Source organism: Dama dama, chromosome 29 (genome assembly GCF_033118175.1).
Source record: "Dama dama isolate Ldn47 chromosome 29, ASM3311817v1, whole genome shotgun sequence".
In the NCBI taxonomy this organism is placed as follows: domain Eukaryota; kingdom Metazoa; phylum Chordata; class Mammalia; order Artiodactyla; family Cervidae; genus Dama; species Dama dama.
Genome location: NC_083709.1, coordinates 52,355,054 through 52,376,047, shown reverse-complemented (window position 1 = coordinate 52,376,047; position 20,994 = coordinate 52,355,054). Strand labels below are relative to the sequence as shown.

At 43.1% G+C, this 20,994-nt stretch overlaps 1 protein-coding gene across 2 annotated transcripts in view; it reads right to left on the bottom strand.

The window, feature by feature from the left end:
- The window catches only part of PIP5K1B (phosphatidylinositol-4-phosphate 5-kinase type 1 beta), a 357,429-nt gene extending 336,670 nt beyond the window's left edge, over window positions 1-20,759 (bottom strand). Inside the window, exon 1 of one of the 2 annotated variants that reach the window (XM_061132834.1) lies at window positions 20,700-20,759. The gene's annotated coding sequence lies outside the window, so the exon portion shown is untranslated. Of the gene's footprint in view, window positions 1-5,351; window positions 5,478-20,699 lie in introns of those variants that run through there. The other variant, XM_061132832.1, reaches the window with a different exon arrangement.
- Between the last annotated feature and the right edge of the window lie 235 nt (window positions 20,760-20,994).

The following is a 20,994-nucleotide window of genomic DNA, read 5'->3' as shown; positions in this document are numbered from 1 at the left end:
AAAGACACAAGCCCATTTTTAGTGGGAGCACTACTACACACAAATGCTATGTAGTTCAATATACAATTTTATAACTGACTTTCTAAAACCTTTAGAGAAACAGGTCTCAAGAACTTGCTCACCCATTACTCAACTCCTCCAAACATACTGCACACCTACTGTTAATTCATCCCATAAACAATGCTGAGGACTTTCTAAAAGAAGAATACACACTTCATGGAGTTGTCTTTCACACACAGGTTTAACTTAAAATGACAACACCTAAGAACTGTCAGTTGACGGGACATGTAAAGACATCTCAGTTATTATGCTTTCAAATCTTCCCAAGAGTAACCTAATTTGGGTAAGATTCCAGTATTTTCCTATATTATCTCCTTATACACCTCTGATGGGCTTCCCTGGCAGCTGATGGTAAATCTGCCTGCAATATGGAAGACCTGGGTTCGACCCCTGGGTTGTGAAGATCCCCTGGGGAAGAGAATGGCTACCCACTCCAGTATTCTTCCCTGGAAAATTCCATGGACAGAGGAGCCCAGCAGGCTATAGTCCATGGGGTCACAAAGAGTTGGACGTGACCAAGTGACTAACACACACACATACACACACAACCCTCTAATGAAGTCAGACACAAGTAGATACAATTGAGAATGGAATACATAATATTAAGCCTGGTTCCCTGGCCTAATCTTTTACCCTGAAAGGAAACTGACTGAATAAAACGCTTTGTCAATAGCAGCCAATTTTGACTAAACAGTACTTCAAAAATGTCATCAAGAGATTAAGCTTAACATTTAAAAAAAAAAAGAAAAATACTAAATAAAACAAAAGGCTAGGTTTCTCCCCTCCTCAATTTCCCTGGCATTTAGAAGAACTGCCTTAGATAAGTCCACAAATGAACAGCTGAGCTACATAATGTACAGTTCTAACTGGGCAGCTTCTAGAAAAATAAAAGGACTCCTTCCAACCCCAGTTAACGTGCTTGATACAAAAAGAACATGTTACTGCAACAAATGTATTTCTGGCTTGATTTTTACAGAGTAACTAATGAAGGCTCCAGCCATAGGGGAAAAGAATTATTTTTCCAGGATATTAAATATTCTGACTCACCATTTAACAGAAGTACAACTTAAATGAATATTCAAATTAAATATATACATATTTATGACTTTATCCATGTATGACAAAGCCTGTGGCTTCTGGTTTTATTAACCAGGAAGAAAAGTCTGGAAAACTACCATACATTTGTATTTCTATTCATATAGTTCCTTCTCCCCAAGCACTGGTGGAAGCAAAGTACTAATTCTGAGTCTAGTGATATATATACAAGCCAAGAGAATCATAGTGAATGGATGAAAATGGACATTGTCTCCTTTATTATCTGTTTGGACAAGAAGATGTAAAAATATAAATACGAAACCATTAGAAATGTGACACCTCACGAATAATTATTAGTAAACAGAAATTTTCTGTTAATCTCTACGATCTAGAAGTCAAAAATGCACTCTCACCATAGAACCCCTAGTAAAGCAAGAATCTTAAGAATTTCACATTAGCCGTAGTCCTCCTGCTAAATATCTGTGAGACTACAAGCAAGTCAATTCACCTCTCCAAGCCTCAGTATTTATCCATAAAAGGCCCAAGTTTCTGAACCAGTTAATATTTGAATTCTTTATCAGAAAGAAATCTACCTCAATCCCCCATGGCTGAATCAGTAAGACCCATTCTAATTATTTGTCATCATTCTTCTAAAAGTTAAAACACTCTTCTGTGCATATAGGAAGGATGGGTGGAAAGAGAAGAGGATTCTTAGAGGGAAGAGAAACTAGGTTGGTTTTGTTAATTAGGTTCCTCCTCTGAAACCACGAGTTAGTATTAGCATATGCTGAAATTTACCCAAATATAAGAATGGCTGGTATCTTCATCTCAAGACATATTCTTTAAGGAAAGGGCACAAGTCAATTTCTAGGAATATATATTTCAGCCAGTTGCACATCACTAACAACTAAGGCAGGAAAGAGGCAAGCAAAAGAGAATGACACAGATGTCAGCTTATGGTCTACACCGAGAAATAAAAACTCATCTTTCTACGATGTATTCGGGAAGGAAAGGCACAACATGCACCTGCCAGCTTCAGGAGGCACACCTCTCATAGGTAAATTACCTTGTGGGTCAGCAGATGCTGGGAATTTACATGATGAGATTCTTTCTAAGGATGATAAGATGCTTTGTTATCCTCCTTCATTCAAATCTTCATTGACTACTTACTATAGCAAATCCCAAAGCAAAAAAAATAAATGAATGTATGAATTGACAGTCTATAATATTCAGGTAAATCTTGACATTTATTTTAGCGTACTGAAGCCCCTGAGAATATTTCCAAATAAAACAATAATACTAAACAATATAGATGCTAAGCTAAAGTGCCCTTGGAATTTTCTTTCTCTTCATTAAGTGGTATGTGATGAAGGGGAAGTGTGTGTTAATCTCTCAGTTATGTCCAACTCTTTGTGACCCCATGGACTGTAGCCCACCAGGCTCCTTTGTCCACGGCATTCTCTGGGCAAGAACACTGGAGTGGGTAGCCATTCCCTTCTCAAGGGAATCCTCCCAACCCAAGGATCAAACCCAAGTCTCCTGCACTTCAGGCAGATTCTTTACCATCTGAACCACCTCATTAAGTGGTATGTGATGAAGGGGGAGTAAATTACAAGTGGAACAGGTAATTCGGATTACCTATCAGTTAATACAGGGTGAAAAATTTTCTTTCCCCTACAGAAATGATTTTATTGGATTACAAATTTATTGATAAGTATTATAGAATGCTAAAACCAGAAAGAGAAAAATAACTCAATGCAAACTTCTTGTTTTATATGTGAGAGACTTGAGGCTCAAAGATGGTAGGATTTGGTCCAGGTTATACAGCTAAATCCCTGGAGGAGAAAATGGCAACCCCACTCCCATATGTTTTTGCCTGGAAAATCCCATGAACAGAGGAGCCTTGCGGGCTACAGTCCATGGGGTCACAAAAGAGCCAGACATGACTTAGAGACTAAACAAAAACATACAGTCAAGTATACTGCCAGAACTAGAACCCAGGTCACCAGCAAGCATACTTAAGAGTCCCTGATGTCCTGTATCCCATGATGTCTCTTCATTGTTGTCAGAAGTGAAACAATGTCACAATCTACAAAGCAAAGGACTAGACATCAAGAGCTTTGCGTTCTAGTCTTGTAAACTCTACTAGATTAGACATGATACTATATAAAACTAATCACTTGTCCAAACCTCAGTTTTCTCATCTGTTGAAATTTGAACAGTAATTCACAGTGAGACCATGCAAACCACAATAAATGCAGAAATGTCTGGCCACTGTAAAAATCTTATACAAGTACAGACCTAGCACTGGGTGGATGATAATCATGGTGGTGATGACTTCAGACAACCTGGCTTCAATTCTTAATTCCAGTCACTTGTTACCTTGATAAGTCATTAAACCTGTGAGCCTCACATTCCTCTTGTGAATATCTGGTTAACAATTCTGGCCCTGCCTCCCCCAGAAATGGTCAGAATTAAAACTTTTTCAGAGAAGGTTGTTGTTGTTTCAGTTGCTAACTCAAATCTGACTCTTTTGGAACCCCATGGACTATAGCCATGGGATTCCTCTGTCCATGGGATTTCCCAGTGAAGAATACTGCAGCGGGTTGCCATTTCCTTATCTGGGGAATCTTCCAGACCCAGGGATCCAACCTGAGCCTCCTACATTAGCAGGCGGGTTCTTTACCACTGAGCCACCAGGTCAGCCCTTTCAGAGAATATGAAAAAGCATTTACAAAGCAAGGCATTGATGCAAATGTGAGGTATTACCAAATCCCTCTAGTCTTATTTGGACAAAGATATAACAAGATTTTTTTCATTTTTTCAAGTGTTCCTCCTCAACTAAGATGTCATTATGCATCAGTCTCAGTCTTACCAGCTTTCTCATCAGTTTTCCTAAGTCTCCACAGAAGGCACCATTTCCCTCAGCTCAAAGATCATGCTTGCTGCTTACTCAACTTCCCACTGGCAAGGACTTATCTGAGAAAGGTTTATTTCTAGGGCCTCTTTTCGACTGGAAATGCCCTGACAAAAGCTTCCATGAACACTATTATACTTCATCACGTTAAAAGTGGTAAGGAATCCAACCCTTTGGCTTCTCTCCACTCCCAGGACTTCAGCCTTTACATAGAAGAGACAGAAGCCTGGGTGGATGCTTTTCACCGGAAGGGCAACAACGGTTACCCAAACCCATGCTTAGTAGTACTGATGGGGAGGCTGCTGCTTCTTTGTGGGTGACTAGCACATTCTTAGGCCCAACCGGCCTCTCAAGAGTCACTCACCTTAGAGCTAGGGCTCCTGGCAGGCTGAGACTATCATAGAAAAATAGAAGGGTGGGGGAGAGGGGGTGCACAGTATTTTTGGTCTGCAACATGCTAGCTGCCTTTAAAAAAAAAAAATCAGAGTAACTAGCATTTCCTTGCTAAGAACCCAGATTTCAGTTGATTAGAAGAAAAAAATTCATCAGCCTATCCAAACAACTCTGGAACAGGTTTCCATCCAACCACGCTGGGCATCAGAGACAAGTGAGTTGGGGGTGGGGGTGGGGGGGGGGTAAGAACTGACAACAGGCTTATCTACATAGATGAACGATAAGCTGCCATTTGTTGTCTTCTGTTAGGTGACTCTTGGCACAGGTTTGGCAAATCAAACCCCGGAGTTCTCCCTCTCCGGTGCCCCCACACTCCCACCCCCCGGTCCCAGCTGTTGAAGCGTCATGTTGACCCGGCTGGGGAAGAGAAGCAGGGGAAACGCACAAGTCTGTACATTGCTGCATTTAGGTTGAAACCACGCCGCACCTGTTCAATCCGGCTCCGGTGCCAGAAATGACCAGAACATCGACTCATAAGCCCCTCTTGAGATCCCAGGGGCGCCTAACAAGTTCGCCGCTGTTTAATATCCGGAGAGGGTGGTGGGAGAGCTCTCTTTTTGCAGCCAAACTCAGCTGGCTACCCAGAAAAAGGGAAGGGGGCTCCGGCTCCAGTGAACCCAGAGTGACCCCCAGGGGTCACTGCGGCCCCGGGGATCCGGGTAGTAAGCGGAGTGGGTGCCCGCGGGGAGCGCGCAGCCGTGGCCCGGAGCAATGAAGGTCCCACTTCGGTGGCCACGCGAACCCCCTCCGCCCTATCTCCAGCACCAGACGGACAAAGTCAGAGCGGCGAGAGATCGCCAGGGTTCATCCGAGACTCAGAGCCCCCAAGCTCGAGTCCAAAAGGAGGGTCGCGGGAGGAGGGGCAGGGGACACGCAGGAAACTTACCTCACCGGGACAGCCTTCGGGTACCTCCGGTGTCGAGACCAGTTGCGCCACAGCGTGCAAGTTATCAGGACGTTGTCTCTTCCCCGGGTCGAAAGGAGAGCCGTGCAGGCAAGGGGCGGGGGGGTCAGCGGGGCGGGGCCCGGGCCCGGGCGCAGCGCGCGGAGCCGGCAGGTGCCGGGGCCCGAGCCGCGGGTCGCCCCGGACGCGCCTCAGCGGGGGCGCGCGGCTGCGAGTGTGCAATGCGCGCGCGCCGAGGCCGGAGTGTGTCCCCGCTTTCCCCTTCCTTCCCCGCCGGTCCTGCGGCCAGACTGAGCCCCGAGCAGCCGCCGAAGCCCCCGCTGCTCTGAGCCGCTCCACCGCCGGGCGCACTCTGGCCGCGGCGCGTTCGGGGTCGGAGGCCGGGGACTGAGGAGCAGGGCGCCCCCGGGCTTGGGCGCAGGTTCCTGCGCAGAGCGCGCCGGAGTCGGAGCGAGGAGCGGAGAGAGCGGGCTGCGCGGCGGCGGCCGCGGCTCTGAGAGGCTGCAGGCCCCGCCCGCCGGCCGCCCAGGCTCTTCCCCTTTTCTCTCCACCCCCTCGCTCCATCCCCGCACGCCCTGCAGGGAAGCCAGACCGGTTTGCAGCTGCGGCGGCGGGAGCCTGTACCGCAGTAGGACTGGGCGTCCGAGTCGACGTTGGGGACAAGGCGCTTGGTCCCGCCGCCGCGTGCCTAAGACAGAGAGCGGGGGTGGAGTGGGCCCCTAGATCCAGCCGCTTCCTGCAGGGCTAGCCAAGGGCTTCCCGGCGGTGCTCAAAGTCTTGCAGCCCCGGAAAACAGGGCTGTGTTTGGGACAGGGCTCCCGCTTCCTCGGGCCACCAAACTCTTCGACACCTGGTCTCCTGCCCGCTGGACTCTGCTTGCGCCGAACCCCCTACTTTAACCAGGAAGGGGCAAGGCAGTCTGAAGGCAGCACATGTTCCCAGGAAGTAAGACCTACCCAACAGTTAGAAATAGGTAGGAGAAGGGGTCCTGGGAGAGAGAAGGCTGGAGGGACGTCAGGCACTGCTGGTCGGTGATGACGATTCGGGCCAAATCTTACTGACAGCGCTGAGAGGGCGTGGGGCCCTCGTAATCTCACCCGACGTCAGTTCAGCAGCGGAGAGGACACCAGCCAGGTCTAAAGGACTCTCTTGGATCTGGGAGAGGGGGAGGAGGAGGGAGCTGCTATCATGGAAGCTATACCTACAAATGCTTAATTGGAACCGAAAAGGTAGCGGATCACTCCCAGCCGGATCACAGCAAGTGGTATTTCTCACCCTCACCACTTCCTTCCACCTTGTTACTTAGTCGCTCAGTCGTGTCCGACTCTTCGCAAGCCTCTGGACTGTAGCCCGCCAGTCTCCTCTGTCCGTGGAATTTTGCAGGCAAGAATACTGGAGTGGGTTGCCATTTCCTTCTCCAGGGGATCTTCCCCATTCAGGGATCGAACCCGCGTCTCCTGCATTGCAGGCGGATCCTTCCCCTTTACCCTTATTTAAAAAAAAAAACACATTCGTGGGAAACGTAGGATACATTCTGTCCCAAGAAAACCAACCTTTCATGTCCTTATCCTCAGATACCGCCTAATGGGTGAGCCAAAATGAATTTGTTTGAAAGGATACTCTGTTTTCAGCAAATGGAAAAACCTCTTTTTTGAGTTGAAATCTTGTACTTCCCAGTTCAGAATGGAGGGTAATAATTCCTTAGTAACACATATCTGTTAAACTTTTTCTAGCATACCTCTTCCAGATGTGCCAGGCCACCCCTGGGAGTTTTAGGGCATCACTTGTTTAGGACCCTGTGACTTGTGGTTTTAGCATCTTAGGCTCTTCAGAGCCTTAGAGCAGGAACACAAATCTAGTCCAACATGATTACTTCACAGAAGTAAAAACTGAGACCCCCAAAATATTAAGTGACCCACAGGTCAGAACACTGGTTCCTTGATTCCCAGAAATGCTGGACTAACAAAGTTCAGTTTGGGTCTAAAGAGGCCTGGGTGGAGGAAACAGACACAGATCAAAGAACCCTTCATCTGCCTGGTGTGAATCACCGTGTAGAGGGCAGCAGCATACCACTGTAAGTAGCAGACTGCTGGGATCTGGGGATGGTAATCCCAGTTTCTCCTCTGCTTCTCCGATATTTGTTCTGAAATCCAAGGAGTGGAAAACAAATCTACTTCCCAGAGTGGTAATGATAAGTGAAAATACAAAGTTAGTTCTTGGTATTTCCTGGGAATACAGAGGAGATAAAAACAGATAAAATCAAAATTAAAATAATGGCTCAGATGTGGTCACCTCTGCTACTTACAAATGGACACACACGTGTACACACCTGTCCTCCTTTTCCATTAAAAGCCTGTTTGATTCCCTTCTGTAAAGCACAGATGCCAACAGCCTTCAGTTTCCAGAGCAAACTCACAAAGCAGAATGCCCACTGGCTATTTAGAGAGCTAACACTATTAAACAGGATTCTAGGTGCTCTGATTTTTCCAGTAGTCATGTATGGACGTGAGAGTTGGACAATAAAGAAAGCTGAGTGCTGAAGAATTGATACTTTTGAACTGTGGTGTTGGAGAAGACTCTTGACAGTCCCTTGAACAGCAAGGAGATCCAACCAGTCCATCCTAAAGGAAATCGGTCCTGAATATTCATTGGAAGGGCTGATGCTGAAGCTTTGCAAAGCTTCAATACTTTGGCCACCTGATGTGAAGAACTGACTCCTTTGAAAAGACCCTGATGCTGGGAAAGACTGAAGGCAGGAGGAGAAGGGGATGATAGAGGATGAGATGGTTGGATGGCATCACCAACTCAATGGACATGAGTCTGAATAAACTCTGGGAGTTGGTGATAGACAGGGAGTCCTAGTGTGCTGCAGTCCATGGGGTCGCAAAGAATCAGACAAGACGGAGCGACTGAGCTGAACTGAACCATTAGCATTAGTGGCTTGGCCATAAACTCTGGAAATATTTAAAAATCAAATAATGCTTATCTAATTGTTTTACTTGATTCTGAGTATAATTTTTCCAACTGATTTCAGATCTTAGTCCAAAATCTTAATAATGTTATTTAGTACTCCCCTATGAGAAACAGGCATAGATTTCTTATAACAGATTTAATAGCATTAATGGCCCCAGTTAATGACGTCCCTTTAGCCATGTCCTTTTTTCTAATTCTGTAGTCCCCTCCCACTGTGTTCACTCATCTGCTTTACTTTGATCAGTGGGACAGTAGCAGACTTGATGTAAATGGAGGTTTGAAAAATGTTTGTCAACAAGAAAATACCACTACACATCTATGAAAATTTCCAGAATCCCAGAACACTGACAAAACCAAATGCTGGTGAGAATGTGGAGCAAAAGGAACTTTCATTCATCGCTGGTGGCAATGCAAAATTCCATGGCCACTTTGAACAACAGTATTTCACTTCCTTACAAAAGTAAACATACTCTTACCATGTGATTTGGCAATCATACTCCTTAGTATATACCCTAAGGAGCTGAAAACTTATGTCCATATAAAAACCTGCATGTGGATGTTTATAGCAGCTTTATTCAAAATTGTGAAAACTTGGAAGTAAATCAAGATTTTCTTCATAGGTGAATGGATAAACTGTGATAAAATGGAATATTAGTCAGTGCTTTAAAAAAAAAAGAGAGAGAGCTATCAAGCCACGAAAACACATGGAAGAAACTTAAATGCACATTACTAAGTGAAATAACTCTGTCTGAAAGGGCTACATATGGTATGATTCCAACTATATGATATTCAGGAGAAAACAAAACTATGGAGATAGTAAAAAGATTAGTGGCTGTCAGAGTTAGGGGGAGGGAGGGATGAATAGGCAGAGCACAGAGTATTTTTAGGGCAGAGAAACTACTCTGTATGATTCTTTAACAATGAAGATGTCGTCATACTTTTGTCCAAAATCTTAAAATTCATTAAGAATGAATCCTAATGTAAACCATGGTCTTTGGTGATAACGATGGCGTCTGTGTAGGTTCACCAGGTGTAGCAAATGTGCCCCTCAGGTGGGGGATGTTGATAATGGAGGAGGCTATGCATGTGTAGGGGCAGGTGGTATGTGAGAAATCTCTGACCCTTCCCTTCAATCTTGCTATGAACCAAAACTGCTCTAAAAAATGGAGTCTATTTTTTTTAAATTGTGTGCATTTCTGCTTCTGTTCTTGGAATTCTGCCATCAGCAGGAGAACAAGCCCACTGAAGGATGAAAGACCCTGTGGAACAGAGCTGAGTCATTGAAGTTGAGGTCATCCTTGACCAGCCAGCCCTCAGTTGACTGCAGAGGTACAAACAAGTTCAAATGAGATCTGCCAAGCTTGGCCCAGACCAGCAGAACCACCCACCCAACTCAAAGATTTGGGAAAAATAAAATATGGTTGCTGTTCTGACTTCAATTAATTATCTATTGCTGCATAGCAAACCACTTCTAAACTCACAGCCTAAAACAACCACCATTTACTATTTCTCATGAGTCTGTGAGTCAACTGGGCTCAGCTGGGTCTCGGCTAGAGTCACTCAATTGGCTGCATTTAGGTGGCCGCTGGCAGCTGGGCCAAATTAGAAGGTCCGAGAAGCCTTCACTCATATATCGGATACCTCCATCTGCCTCTCACGACCTTTCTCTTTCTGCATGGCTAAGTTATGGAACTTTGGACTAGTTACAAGTCCTTTCTGAATCTCTCTATGAAATGAGGGAAGTTAAGTTTATCCATATTGCTAATGCATATTTAACCTTTTCTTTGATGATATCTCAAGGGCAAATTGAAGTCCAATAAATACCTAGAAGGGTGTTAGAGGGAATTTGGGGCACATGGGTATTTCTAGCATTTCAACTGTTACTTATTTTTCAAGGAAAAATTCTCAAGAAGCCACATGAAAGACATGCACTGCCTCCATGGACATCAAACAGTAAAGCAGGAGGTTGCATCCCTCACGACTCCTGAAGGGTCGTCTTTCATCACATTGTCCTCTCTTTCTAGAAACTTCATTTCTAAGCAGGTAAGTTAAATGTTTAGCTGACTCCCCTGTATAACTTGAGATGCTCATTTCAGAGGGTGCATTTACCTAGGGGACCTTATACTCTCTAATTTCAGGTTTGCTCTTAAAATTAGCAGAGGCTTGAAAACCTCACCCCCAACTCCCTTCCATCTCTTCTTTCTCCCTGGACCATCTTCCTTTCCTCTAGCTTTGTTTTCTTGTCCTGCTCCATCCTTTCTCCCTTAATCCTACAGCACTGAACAAGGAGCCCTAGGCCTACTTTCTCATCCCACCTCTGTCCCAGCAGCAGTGAAGTCTGCATTCTTTCTTGGCTCCAGATTCTTTGAATTCAGATTCATGTGTGTATCATGAGGGTGTATCATGAGATGCTCTGGGAAAGGTCACTTACAAGCCTGATAGTCTATGATCCTTATATGCCTTGTGCAACACATAAACAGTGCAAGACTCAGAGGGGGTGAATATTAAGGACTCAGAACTCTTTAGAAGAGGTACACATGTGTCTCAGTCCTTCTCAAGCAATTCCCAACATCTATGTACTTTTTCCTAAGGTGTTTTACTTACTTATTTTTTTCTATTGGAAAACATGCAACTCCAGCACCTACAAGCCTTATTTAACTCACTACTCTTTGCCTGGATGTTGGTATCATCCTCTCAAGACACCAGCTACTGTTTCCATCCTTTGGCCAGAAACAATATGAAAACTGGAGGCCCACTGTTAGCAGGCATTCGGTCTGACCCTAAAAATGTTTGCCCAAATATCTGATAACTCATCTAAAAACTATGAAAAGTAGTTAAGATTTCTGTAACAAAGTCATACCAAAATACAAAATTACATGCATTGAGATTATAATTATGTGGGAAAATGTGCACATGAACAACTACTAAAAGAAAACAATTGAAAAGTGCCTGTGCTAGGGTAGGGGATTCTAAGATTAAAAAAATGTTTTGATGTTATGTTGTTTTTACACTTAAAAAATACACATGCCTTTTCAACTTCTAATTTCTGCTAGCCTGTACACTGTTTTCTGTGGAGTTCAGTTACTCTTTTTCTCTTCAATAGTTTTTTTTCTTGTTACAGACCTCACACACATACCTTTTCTAATGTTCACCTTGCCCAGAAGTTGCAAAAACAACCTAAACTTAATAGCATTCAATGTGAAGCCTGAACAAGAAACAAAAGAATAGCAGAATGAAGGGAATAAAGAAGGAAAGATAGAGAATTGGGAGGATGGCACAGAGAATCCAGCTGCATTTAAGAAAGCATACTAAAGGCATGTAAAATTTATACACACAGTTTGTGTATCAAGTCCAAGCTTGGGTTTTAAAGAACCTGAAAGACAAGGACTTCATAATTCACAAGAAAGAAATCCCCTTTCGGTTGGAGATACTGATTGAAAAGCTTAAAGTAGAGGAAGAAGACAGAAATGAATCAGCGGTGTTCCTCAAAACTTCACAAAATCTATTGCAATGATCATACCCCAAGGAACAGTGTGTTAGAATAGTCTATCTAAAGTCACAAAAATCAGCTACAGAACTAGGAACAAAAGCTAGGGCTGCCGTCTTATCCCTACATTAGGACGTGGTCAACAGAATGGGCTCTGGACTTTTCATGACTAAGCACCAGTTTTTCATGTCAAAGTCTTCTTTGTTCTAACATGTGAAATACTCGGTTTGTGTTCTACCTTCTTAAAACACTTAAGTTTCTCATCAATAATGAGGACACTTGAAATGAAATGGGACACAATAAAAGAATGACAGGTTGACATTCCTGATGGTCCAGTGGTTGAGAATCTGCCTGCCAATGCAGGGTTCAATTCCTGGTCCAGGAAGATCCCACATACTTCAGAACAACCAAGCCCTTGCCCCACAACTACTGAGCCCACACTCTAGAGCCTTCAAACAGCAAGTACTAAGCCCACAGGCTGCAGTACTGAAGCCCTCGTGCTCTAGAGCCTGTCTGTAAAAGAAGAAGCCACCACAGCGAGAAGCTTGGGCACCACAACTACGGAGTAGCCCCTGCTCACTGCAACTAGAGAAAGCCTGCGCACAGCAGTGAAGACCCAGCCCAGCCAAAATTAAATAAATAGAAGTGTATTAAAAAGAGTGACAGGTCTAGAAACAATACCAAGAAACAATAGAATCTACAAATAAGGTTTGAAAAGAAGGAAAGGTAATGAAGTCAACAAAGACACTTGAGTTTCCTAAACAGAGGCAATGACTGGCCACCCAAGATGCCCTGGGTGTAAGTAACACCTTCCTATAGCCATTTCAGGAAGGGCTCGGGTACTAACAGTCTGAGTGAGATGAGCTCGCACCCCACGTGGAAGGGCAGCTGGCGGGGCCAAGATGCTGATGACATAATACATAGTTGATGAAGAGAAGCAAACATTAACTTCAGTCAACCAGTGAAGCCCTCACTAAGATTCCTCTGGTTCCCCACAACACCTCACCATGTGAATGCACCAGGAAGACAGTATCGATTTCTGCTTGTATTTCCCCCCCAAAATTTTGGACTTTCCCAGACTTGAAACCATTTAGGCAGAACGTTACTAGCAAGTGTCTCCTCTTGGTAATATTTGAATTTGAATGCGTGGCTAGCAAAATGGAGCCCTTATTGTGATCCCTTTTTAAAGACATTGTCTACAAGTTATCACAGCAACCTAGAATATTTTGCGGGGGTGGGAGATAGAAAAAGGAAATGTGTTAATCAGGGTTTGCAAATGATGTAAAATACAAACCCCAATCCTCAGGTAACATGGACTACTATAACAAAGGTTCATTTCTTGTTCATGATTCTGTTCAATATGGTAGTGGGATTGGCTTCCTGCATTCAGGGACCTTGGGTGCTTCCATCTGGTGGCATCTTATCTTCAACGAGTGCCCTCCAAAACCCCTGTTAAACTGGGAGAGAGGGCAAAAGATTTAAGATTCCAGATATGGAAGTGGCAAATATCGAATCCACCCATAATCCAATGGGCAGAACTTGGTCCATGGTCCCACCTATCAGCATGAAGCCTAGAAAGCTACGTCTAAGTGCTGTCCTTAGGAAGAAGAGGGGAGCATGGGTGTCAGTGAGCACTGTATTTTCTTCCCAGTGTGCTGAATTAAAGATGAATCAATCATGTTTATTTTTGCACAGCTGTGATTGGAGACCTGGGGAGAGTTGTTGGCAGTCAGATTTATTCTCTTATGCTTGGGTCCTGGTGCTTCCCCTGCACTTTTAGGCTAGAAGCAGCCTGTTGTATGTGTGTAGTCTGGGACGGTATTGCAGTCTGGGAAGTGCTTGTGGACATACATGGGAACATAAAGAGTCAACAGCCTATATTGTTACAGAAAATTGAACACTTGAAGCAAGTGTATAAAAAGTATCTTTCCCGAGCTCTCACCACAAGGAGAGGGCTATTGATCCCATCATTATGGGAGGAAATGGAATCTGCGCAATCAGATTCCATTTGAAGTGGCTGCAATTGGCAACTTTGGAGGCTTTGGGAGGAAAAAAAAAAGGATGAGAAGAAACCTTAAGTCATAGCTTTATCTGCAGTCAGTCTGTCCTAATGGCATGAGTGATTTCAGGAGAAAGAGTTATAATGAGGGAAAGAGAAAGAGGATGGGGAAAGCAAGAAAAGAATACTTTTTTTTTTAGAACAAATATTCTGTAAGGAAAAATACAGGAATTGGTGGTACCATGGGGATTTGCGAATACTTTAAGCCAAAGGCAAAGCCACACCATGAAGATATAAGTTAGAAGAGGTTGGAGAGCAGCCAAGCTTCTTCCTACTGCACAAGACTCCTTTCTTTCTTTTCCTGTTTTAAGTGGGGAGAGAGCATCAGATGGAAGCAAAGGACCAGGCTATGTCCTCTCCAAGTTCTACTGGGTTTGTGTTTTCCACAGGTTAAGGGACAGTATGTAGATATGCGACCTAATTTTTCCCCTTAATTTTAAAGGTTTGATCCCTGGGTTGGGAAGATCCCCTGGAGAAGGGAAAGGCTACCCACTCCAGTATTCTGGCCTGGAGAATTCCATGGACTAGTCCATGGGGTCTCAAAGAGTTGGACACCACTGAGTAACTTTCACTGTTTTTCAATTTTAAAGCAACAAGTGTGAGAAAGGAGCCCTCTCTCATGACCATTCTGCACACCAAAAGATATAGTGGCATTTTCTTTAGAAACTCTCAGAAGAAATGACTAAAGAATTTTAACATGCAGGGGCTTCTTTACTACATTAGAATAAAAACAAAAGGCATAATTTAAATTTGCACATACTCTACAACCTCAAAAAGTATAGAAGGTTTCTAGTAAAATATCTTGGAGAGAAATCTGCTAAAATATTAGTTATTATTGCTTTTAGGTTAATATTGTGTCTCCTTTAAAAAAATTCCTTGTGTTACTTTAAATCAGAAAAAAGATAAAGAAAAAGGAAACATTAATATTTGATGATTAAAAGTTATGTTTGTTTTAAAATTTTAGGGAAAAAAATGGAAAAGGGAAAAAGAAATAGCTCAATTTTCTTCACTCAGAGACTATTATCTTAAACATTTAGTATTTGCTTACTAGGATTTAAGATATATTATACTATTTTTTAATGGTGAAAATAACATGTGCATTGGGGAAAGGAACTAAATAAACATTTCTCCAAAGAAATACAAACAGCCAATAAGAATATGAAGATACTCAACATTATTAGCTATTAGGAAAAGGTAAATCACGACCACAATGAAATGCCACTTCAGGCCCACTAGGATGGCTAAAACTGGAAAGATATCATAGCAAGTATTGGTGAAGATGTGGAGAAGCGAACCTCACATGTTGCTGGTGGGAATATAAAATGATATAATTACTTTAGAAAATGCTCTGACAGTTCCTCAAAACATTAAACATAGTTTCCATATAACTCAGCAATTTCACTGCCAGGTATATGCCCAAGAGAAACGAAAACATGCATCCACAGGAAAATTCATAAAAACAATCCAACTCACCATTAACTGATGAATTGATAAACAAATGTGGTATATCCAAACAATGGATTATTATTCAGCAATAAAAAAGAGTGAAGTGCTGGTATGGCTATTACATGGATGAACTTTGAAAACATTATGCTAACTGAAAAAAAGCCAGATACAAAAGTCCATAAGTTGTTTGATTTCATTTATATTCAATATTCAAAATGAGCAAACCTATAGAGACTGAAAATAGATTAGGGGTTCTCTAGAGCTAGGGAGAGAAGGACTTCTGGGGAAATGAGGAGTGACGGCTAATAGGTGATAGATCTGAAAGTGAAAGTGAAAGTTGTTTAGTCATGTCCGACTCTTTGTGACCTCAAGGGCTATATAGCCTGCCAGGCTCCTCTGTCCATGGAATTCTCCAGGCCAGTGGAGTGGATTGGGTAGCCGTTCCCTTCTCCAGGGAATCTTCCCAACTCAGGGATTGAACCTAGATCTCCCACATTGCAGGAGGATTCTTTACCATCTGAGCCACCAGGGAATAGGTAAAATAGATTTAGGTAGTAGACTTAGGGGGAGATGATGAAAATGTTCTGAAGTGGATAGCAGTGATGGATGTACAACTCTGTGAATATGCTGGAAAACACCGAATTGTACACTTTAAGTGGGTGAATGGAATGGTATGTAAATTAATCTCAATAAAGCAGTTTTTAAAAAGGAAAAAGCAACATACATATGTCAAAAAATTTCAAACCATATAAGAGTTTAAAGTTAAAACTAAGATTTTTCTTCCTACTCACCATCCAACCTCGAGTTCTAGAGAATACCATTTTTAAGTTTCTGGTTTTTTGTTCTTCATCTGACTCTCATTTTAACATTAAATAATACAGTTCTGCTTTTCTTAATCTAACTCCCACATCCTCTCCTCCTTTTTGCCTCCCAATTTTTGTGTTTCTTATTTTTGTAATAGTTTCCATTTTTATAATATACTCATCTCTATTTCTTGATTTATTAGTTTTAGACACCATCTATTAACTAGAAGGAAGTAGACTTTAGATGTTTCATAACTATATAAACTATATGGGAAAAATCAATTAAATTACTGAGTTCTATTAACAGAAGACTGCTGCCTATTAATTATGACATTCAGAACTTAAAATGTTTCTCAAAGATGTTTCACAAATTGGCTAGGTGATAATATAATTTATTTGAGAATTGACTATAGTGGATGAGAATGCTGTGTTGCCTGGGGGGCCAAGAATAGAGAGACCACATTCTAGCCTCACCTTGAATTCATCATAGTGTTTATCCAAAGCTGCTACTTTTCAGATGCCTCAGTCGCATCCAACTCTTTATGACCCTATGGACTGTAGCCTGCCAGGCTCTTCTGTCCATGGAATTTTCCAGGCAAGAATATTGGAATTTGTTGCCATGCTCTCCTCCAAGGGATCTTCCTGACCCAGGGATTGAACCCAGGTCTCCTCCATTGCAGGCAGATTCTATACCACTGAGCCACCAGGGAAGCCCATTTATCCAGTTGGCATCATTTAATAAATTTTAAAAAGACCATTTCCACTGATTGGAAACTGTCGAGCGCCCGAGGGAAAGTTGGATAATAACCATTGTGGCTTATTTTAAACTCAGAGAGTCTGTAAGTCTGGGACTCTGGGTTTGTAAGGAGGATGCTAGGCTATATCCTGTTAACACTGGACCTCAAGTCTAAGATGCCATGGTGGTAGCAAACATCACCTTGAACCAGGTGGCAAAGAAAGAAAGGATGATAGAAAGGACTCTAGTTCAAGACTGAAGCATCCTGTGAGACAGAGGAGATGGTGAAGAGTAGGAAGGAAATGGGAACCCACTCCAGTATTCTTGCCTGAAGAATCCCATGGACAGAGGAGCCTCACAGGCTATAGTCCATAGGGTCACAAAAAGTCGCAAAGAGACACGACTGAAGTAATTTAGCACAAGCACAGGAGGGGACTGGGGGTCTTAAATATTCTAGGGGTATTCCCATGATATATAATTACCCCCCAAAAATGCATAACCTCAGCAGTAATTAAAGGAAAACGCAGAGTGGGAGCTCTACTGCTGCTGCTGCTGCTAAGTCGCTTCAGTCATGTCTGACTCTGTGCGACCCCATAGAGGGCAGCCCAGCAGGCTCCCCCGTCCCTGGGATTCTCCAGGCAAGAACACTGGAGTGGGCTGCCATTTCCTTCTCCAATGCATGAAAGTAAAAGGTGAAAGTGAAGTCGCTTAGTCGTGTCCGACTCTTAGCTCGAAGGTACCTACCTCCAATTCCCTAAGGCACATGGAGTAGACACTGGCCACCTGTGTGCTGTGCCAGCTGCTTCACTGAACTATCTCATTCAATCCCAACCCAGAGAAGTAGTCTTATTATTCCCATTCCACAATGAAGCAGTTGAGGCAGAAAGGATAAGTCAAGTCCCTAACAAGATTTTCCATGACTCCAAATCCCTTAAATTATTGAAAGTAAAGGAATAATTCAAAACCTAATGTTGATGACACTTTGAGGGAATAAATACACCAAATGAACATTGGCAGAGTCTTTTTAGAAAGCAGCTAACAAGAAATATGCAATTATTATTACCTATGTCCCAGACGTCCCACTTTGGGGAATATATTCTAAAACATTATATAGCTTAAATAATGATTGCACAAAACTATTCAGTGCATTGATATTAATAGTGGCAGGAAATAAGTTCAACAGTCAACAGTGGAAGACTGATTATGTTATGGACGTCTTATCACCAAAGGAAATATTATTTGGACTTTGCTGTACTATGCTTAGTTTCTCAGTCATGTCTGACTCTTCGCAATCCCATGGACTGTAGCCCGCCAGGCTCCTCTGTCCATGGGGCTTCTCCAGGCAAGAATTCTGGAATGGGTTGTCATGCCCTCCTCCAGGGGATCTTCCCAACCCAGGGATGGAACCCGGGTCTCCCCCTTTGCAGGCAGATTCTTTACTGCCTGAGCTTCCCAAATAGGGAAGCCCTATTTGGACTATATTGATGTGCAAAAAAAAAGGTACATGACATAATTTAAGACCAAAAAATGGAACAATAGTTTGTGAACAGTGAACGCTACTATATAAAATGTTTGTATGGCACTGATGTATCATATCTGTACCATTCACAAGTCAATTCATATTTTTTTGTTAATTGGATTGTTTTTCCCATAAAGTGGCATGCATAGTAATATATTGATTTAAAATTCCCTGGGACTTCCCTGGCGGTCCAGGGGCTAAGATCCCATGATCACAATACAGAGGGTCCAGGTTTGATCCCTGGTTGGGGAATTATTCAGGGAGGCCTGGTGTGCTGTGATTCATGGGGTCACAAAGAGTTGGACACGACTGAGCAACTGAACTGAACTGAACTGGGGAATTATTAATAGATCCCACATGCCGCAACTAAGACCTGGAACAGCCAGAGAAATAAATAAACACATAAATAAATATAAAATTCCCCAAATTTATTTTGCACCCTATGATTAAATATCTTTCCCTCTCTGGAGCTGGTATCCATTTGAGGGTTTAAAGATGGGGGTGAGAGACAGGGGAAGCACCACAATTTTTCTGAAAACAAAGAAGCATCACCCTCCAAACCTCTCTTGCATGTTCTCAAAGACTTTCCTAATGGAAAGAGACAAACTCTGCTGTGATATCTCTGATGCTCTCAGAGATCAGGCAGAAATTAGTGAAGTCTTGGGCCTGCCCCGAATTAATCGGTTCATAGACATACCCATAAATGTTGTTCAAGAAGAATTTTCAATGAAGTTCCATGTCTGCAGAAAGGACCGAGTCATCTCATCTTAATAAATCTCTTACCTGGTGGAGATATTACCTGTCATCTTGGCACTGGCATTGTACGCCTTACCCTATGCTTTCCCACAAGCCTTTCCTCCACCCTGGAATGCTCCAACTAGTCACATCCCATGTGTCTTTCAAGACCCGTTTAACTCTTTCTCTTTCCAAACAGTCTTCACAGGAAGCCACCACTACCCCTTGGGATTCCCATGGCACTTAGAGTACACTCACTTTTCTGCACTCATTCCACAATAAGATGACAAACTCCATGTAGTGAGAGGCCCCAGTTTTTGTAAACTGCTTACATGACATCAGTCCTACAGAGCGCTTTGAAATACAGCACAAAGTGTTCAATCAATATTTGTGAAGATGTCACCCCTTTCTTCTAAAAGAGGTCTCTTTTGCCCAGGGTTCCTTTACTTCTAGAATTAGCATTTCAAGCATTAGTGTTTTGAGCAGATGGATAAATCTGGGCTTCCCTGGTGGCTTAGATGGCAAAGTGTCTGCCTGCAATGAGGGAGACCCACGTTTGACCACTGGGTTGGGAAAACCCCTTGGAGAAGGAGATGGCAACCCACTCCAGTACTTTTGCCTGGAAAATTCCATGGATGGAGGAATCTGGTAGGCTACAGTCCATGGAGTCGCAAAGCCAGACATAACTGAGCAACTTCACTTTCTTTTTTTTTTTTTTTTGGTTAGACCTAGGATCAAATGTTCCTGCTCACATTTTCTCTTGAGATTTTGGGCAAATTTTGTAAATTTTCAAAGTCCATTTCCTCATTCATTAAACAGGTATATAAGACATGCCTGATGGCTCAGCAGTAAAGAATCCGCCTGCAGTACAGGAGATGTGGGAGTTGTGGGTTCGATCCCTGGGTTGGGAAGATCTCTGGAGAAGGAAATGGACACCCACTCCAGTATTCTTGCCTGAACAAGAGGAGCCTAGTGGGCTATAGTACATGGGGTTGCAGAGAGTCAGACATGACTTAGTGACTAAACAACAACAACAAAGACATCTGATAGGAGTGCCGCTGCTGCTAAGTCATGTCAGTCGTGTCCGACTCTGTGTGACCCCATAGACGGCAGTCTACCAGGCTCCTCCGTCCATGGGATTTCCCAGGCAAGAGTACTGGAGTGGGCTGCCATTGCCTTCTCCGGATAGGAGTACAGTAAGGACTAAAATTACTCATTCTTCAAGTCTCAGCTTAAATATAATATCATTTGTTTGGGACCCTTTCCCTCAACCCTCACCTCACCTCCAAGTCCAGATAAGGTGGTGTTTCTTCTCTGTGCTTTCCCAATTATCTAAATCAGCACTGTCCCATAGAACTTAGCGCAATGATTCCATTCTGTAATCTGTGCTATCCAATAAGTAGTCGCTAGCCATAAATGGTTATTGAGCATTTTAAAAGCGGCTACAGAGACTGACAGACTGAATTTTGTGTTATTTAATTGTAATTAATTTAAAATGAAATAGCCCCATGGGGCTAGTGACCATTGGATAGAACTTACACAGCTCTCAACAATCCCCATCATAGCACTTACCACACTGTGGTTCTTCTCTCATAAGACTTATACATAGTGAAACTCGTTTTGACTGTGATGATCACTGCTGTATTCATAGCACTGAGCCCAGGGTGTGGTACACAGGAAGTGCTCGGTAGGGCAGCTGTCATCATCTTCAAAATCATCTTGTCACTCTTTGCATCCCACAGCTTAGCCCAGCACACGCTATAGATGCTCACTAGCTGCTGCTAATTGACTTAATTGATTTCTAGGCTTGCAAGCCAGCCAATCATCTGCTCCTGGAGAATGTTCAAGCCAAGTGGGCTGCATGAAC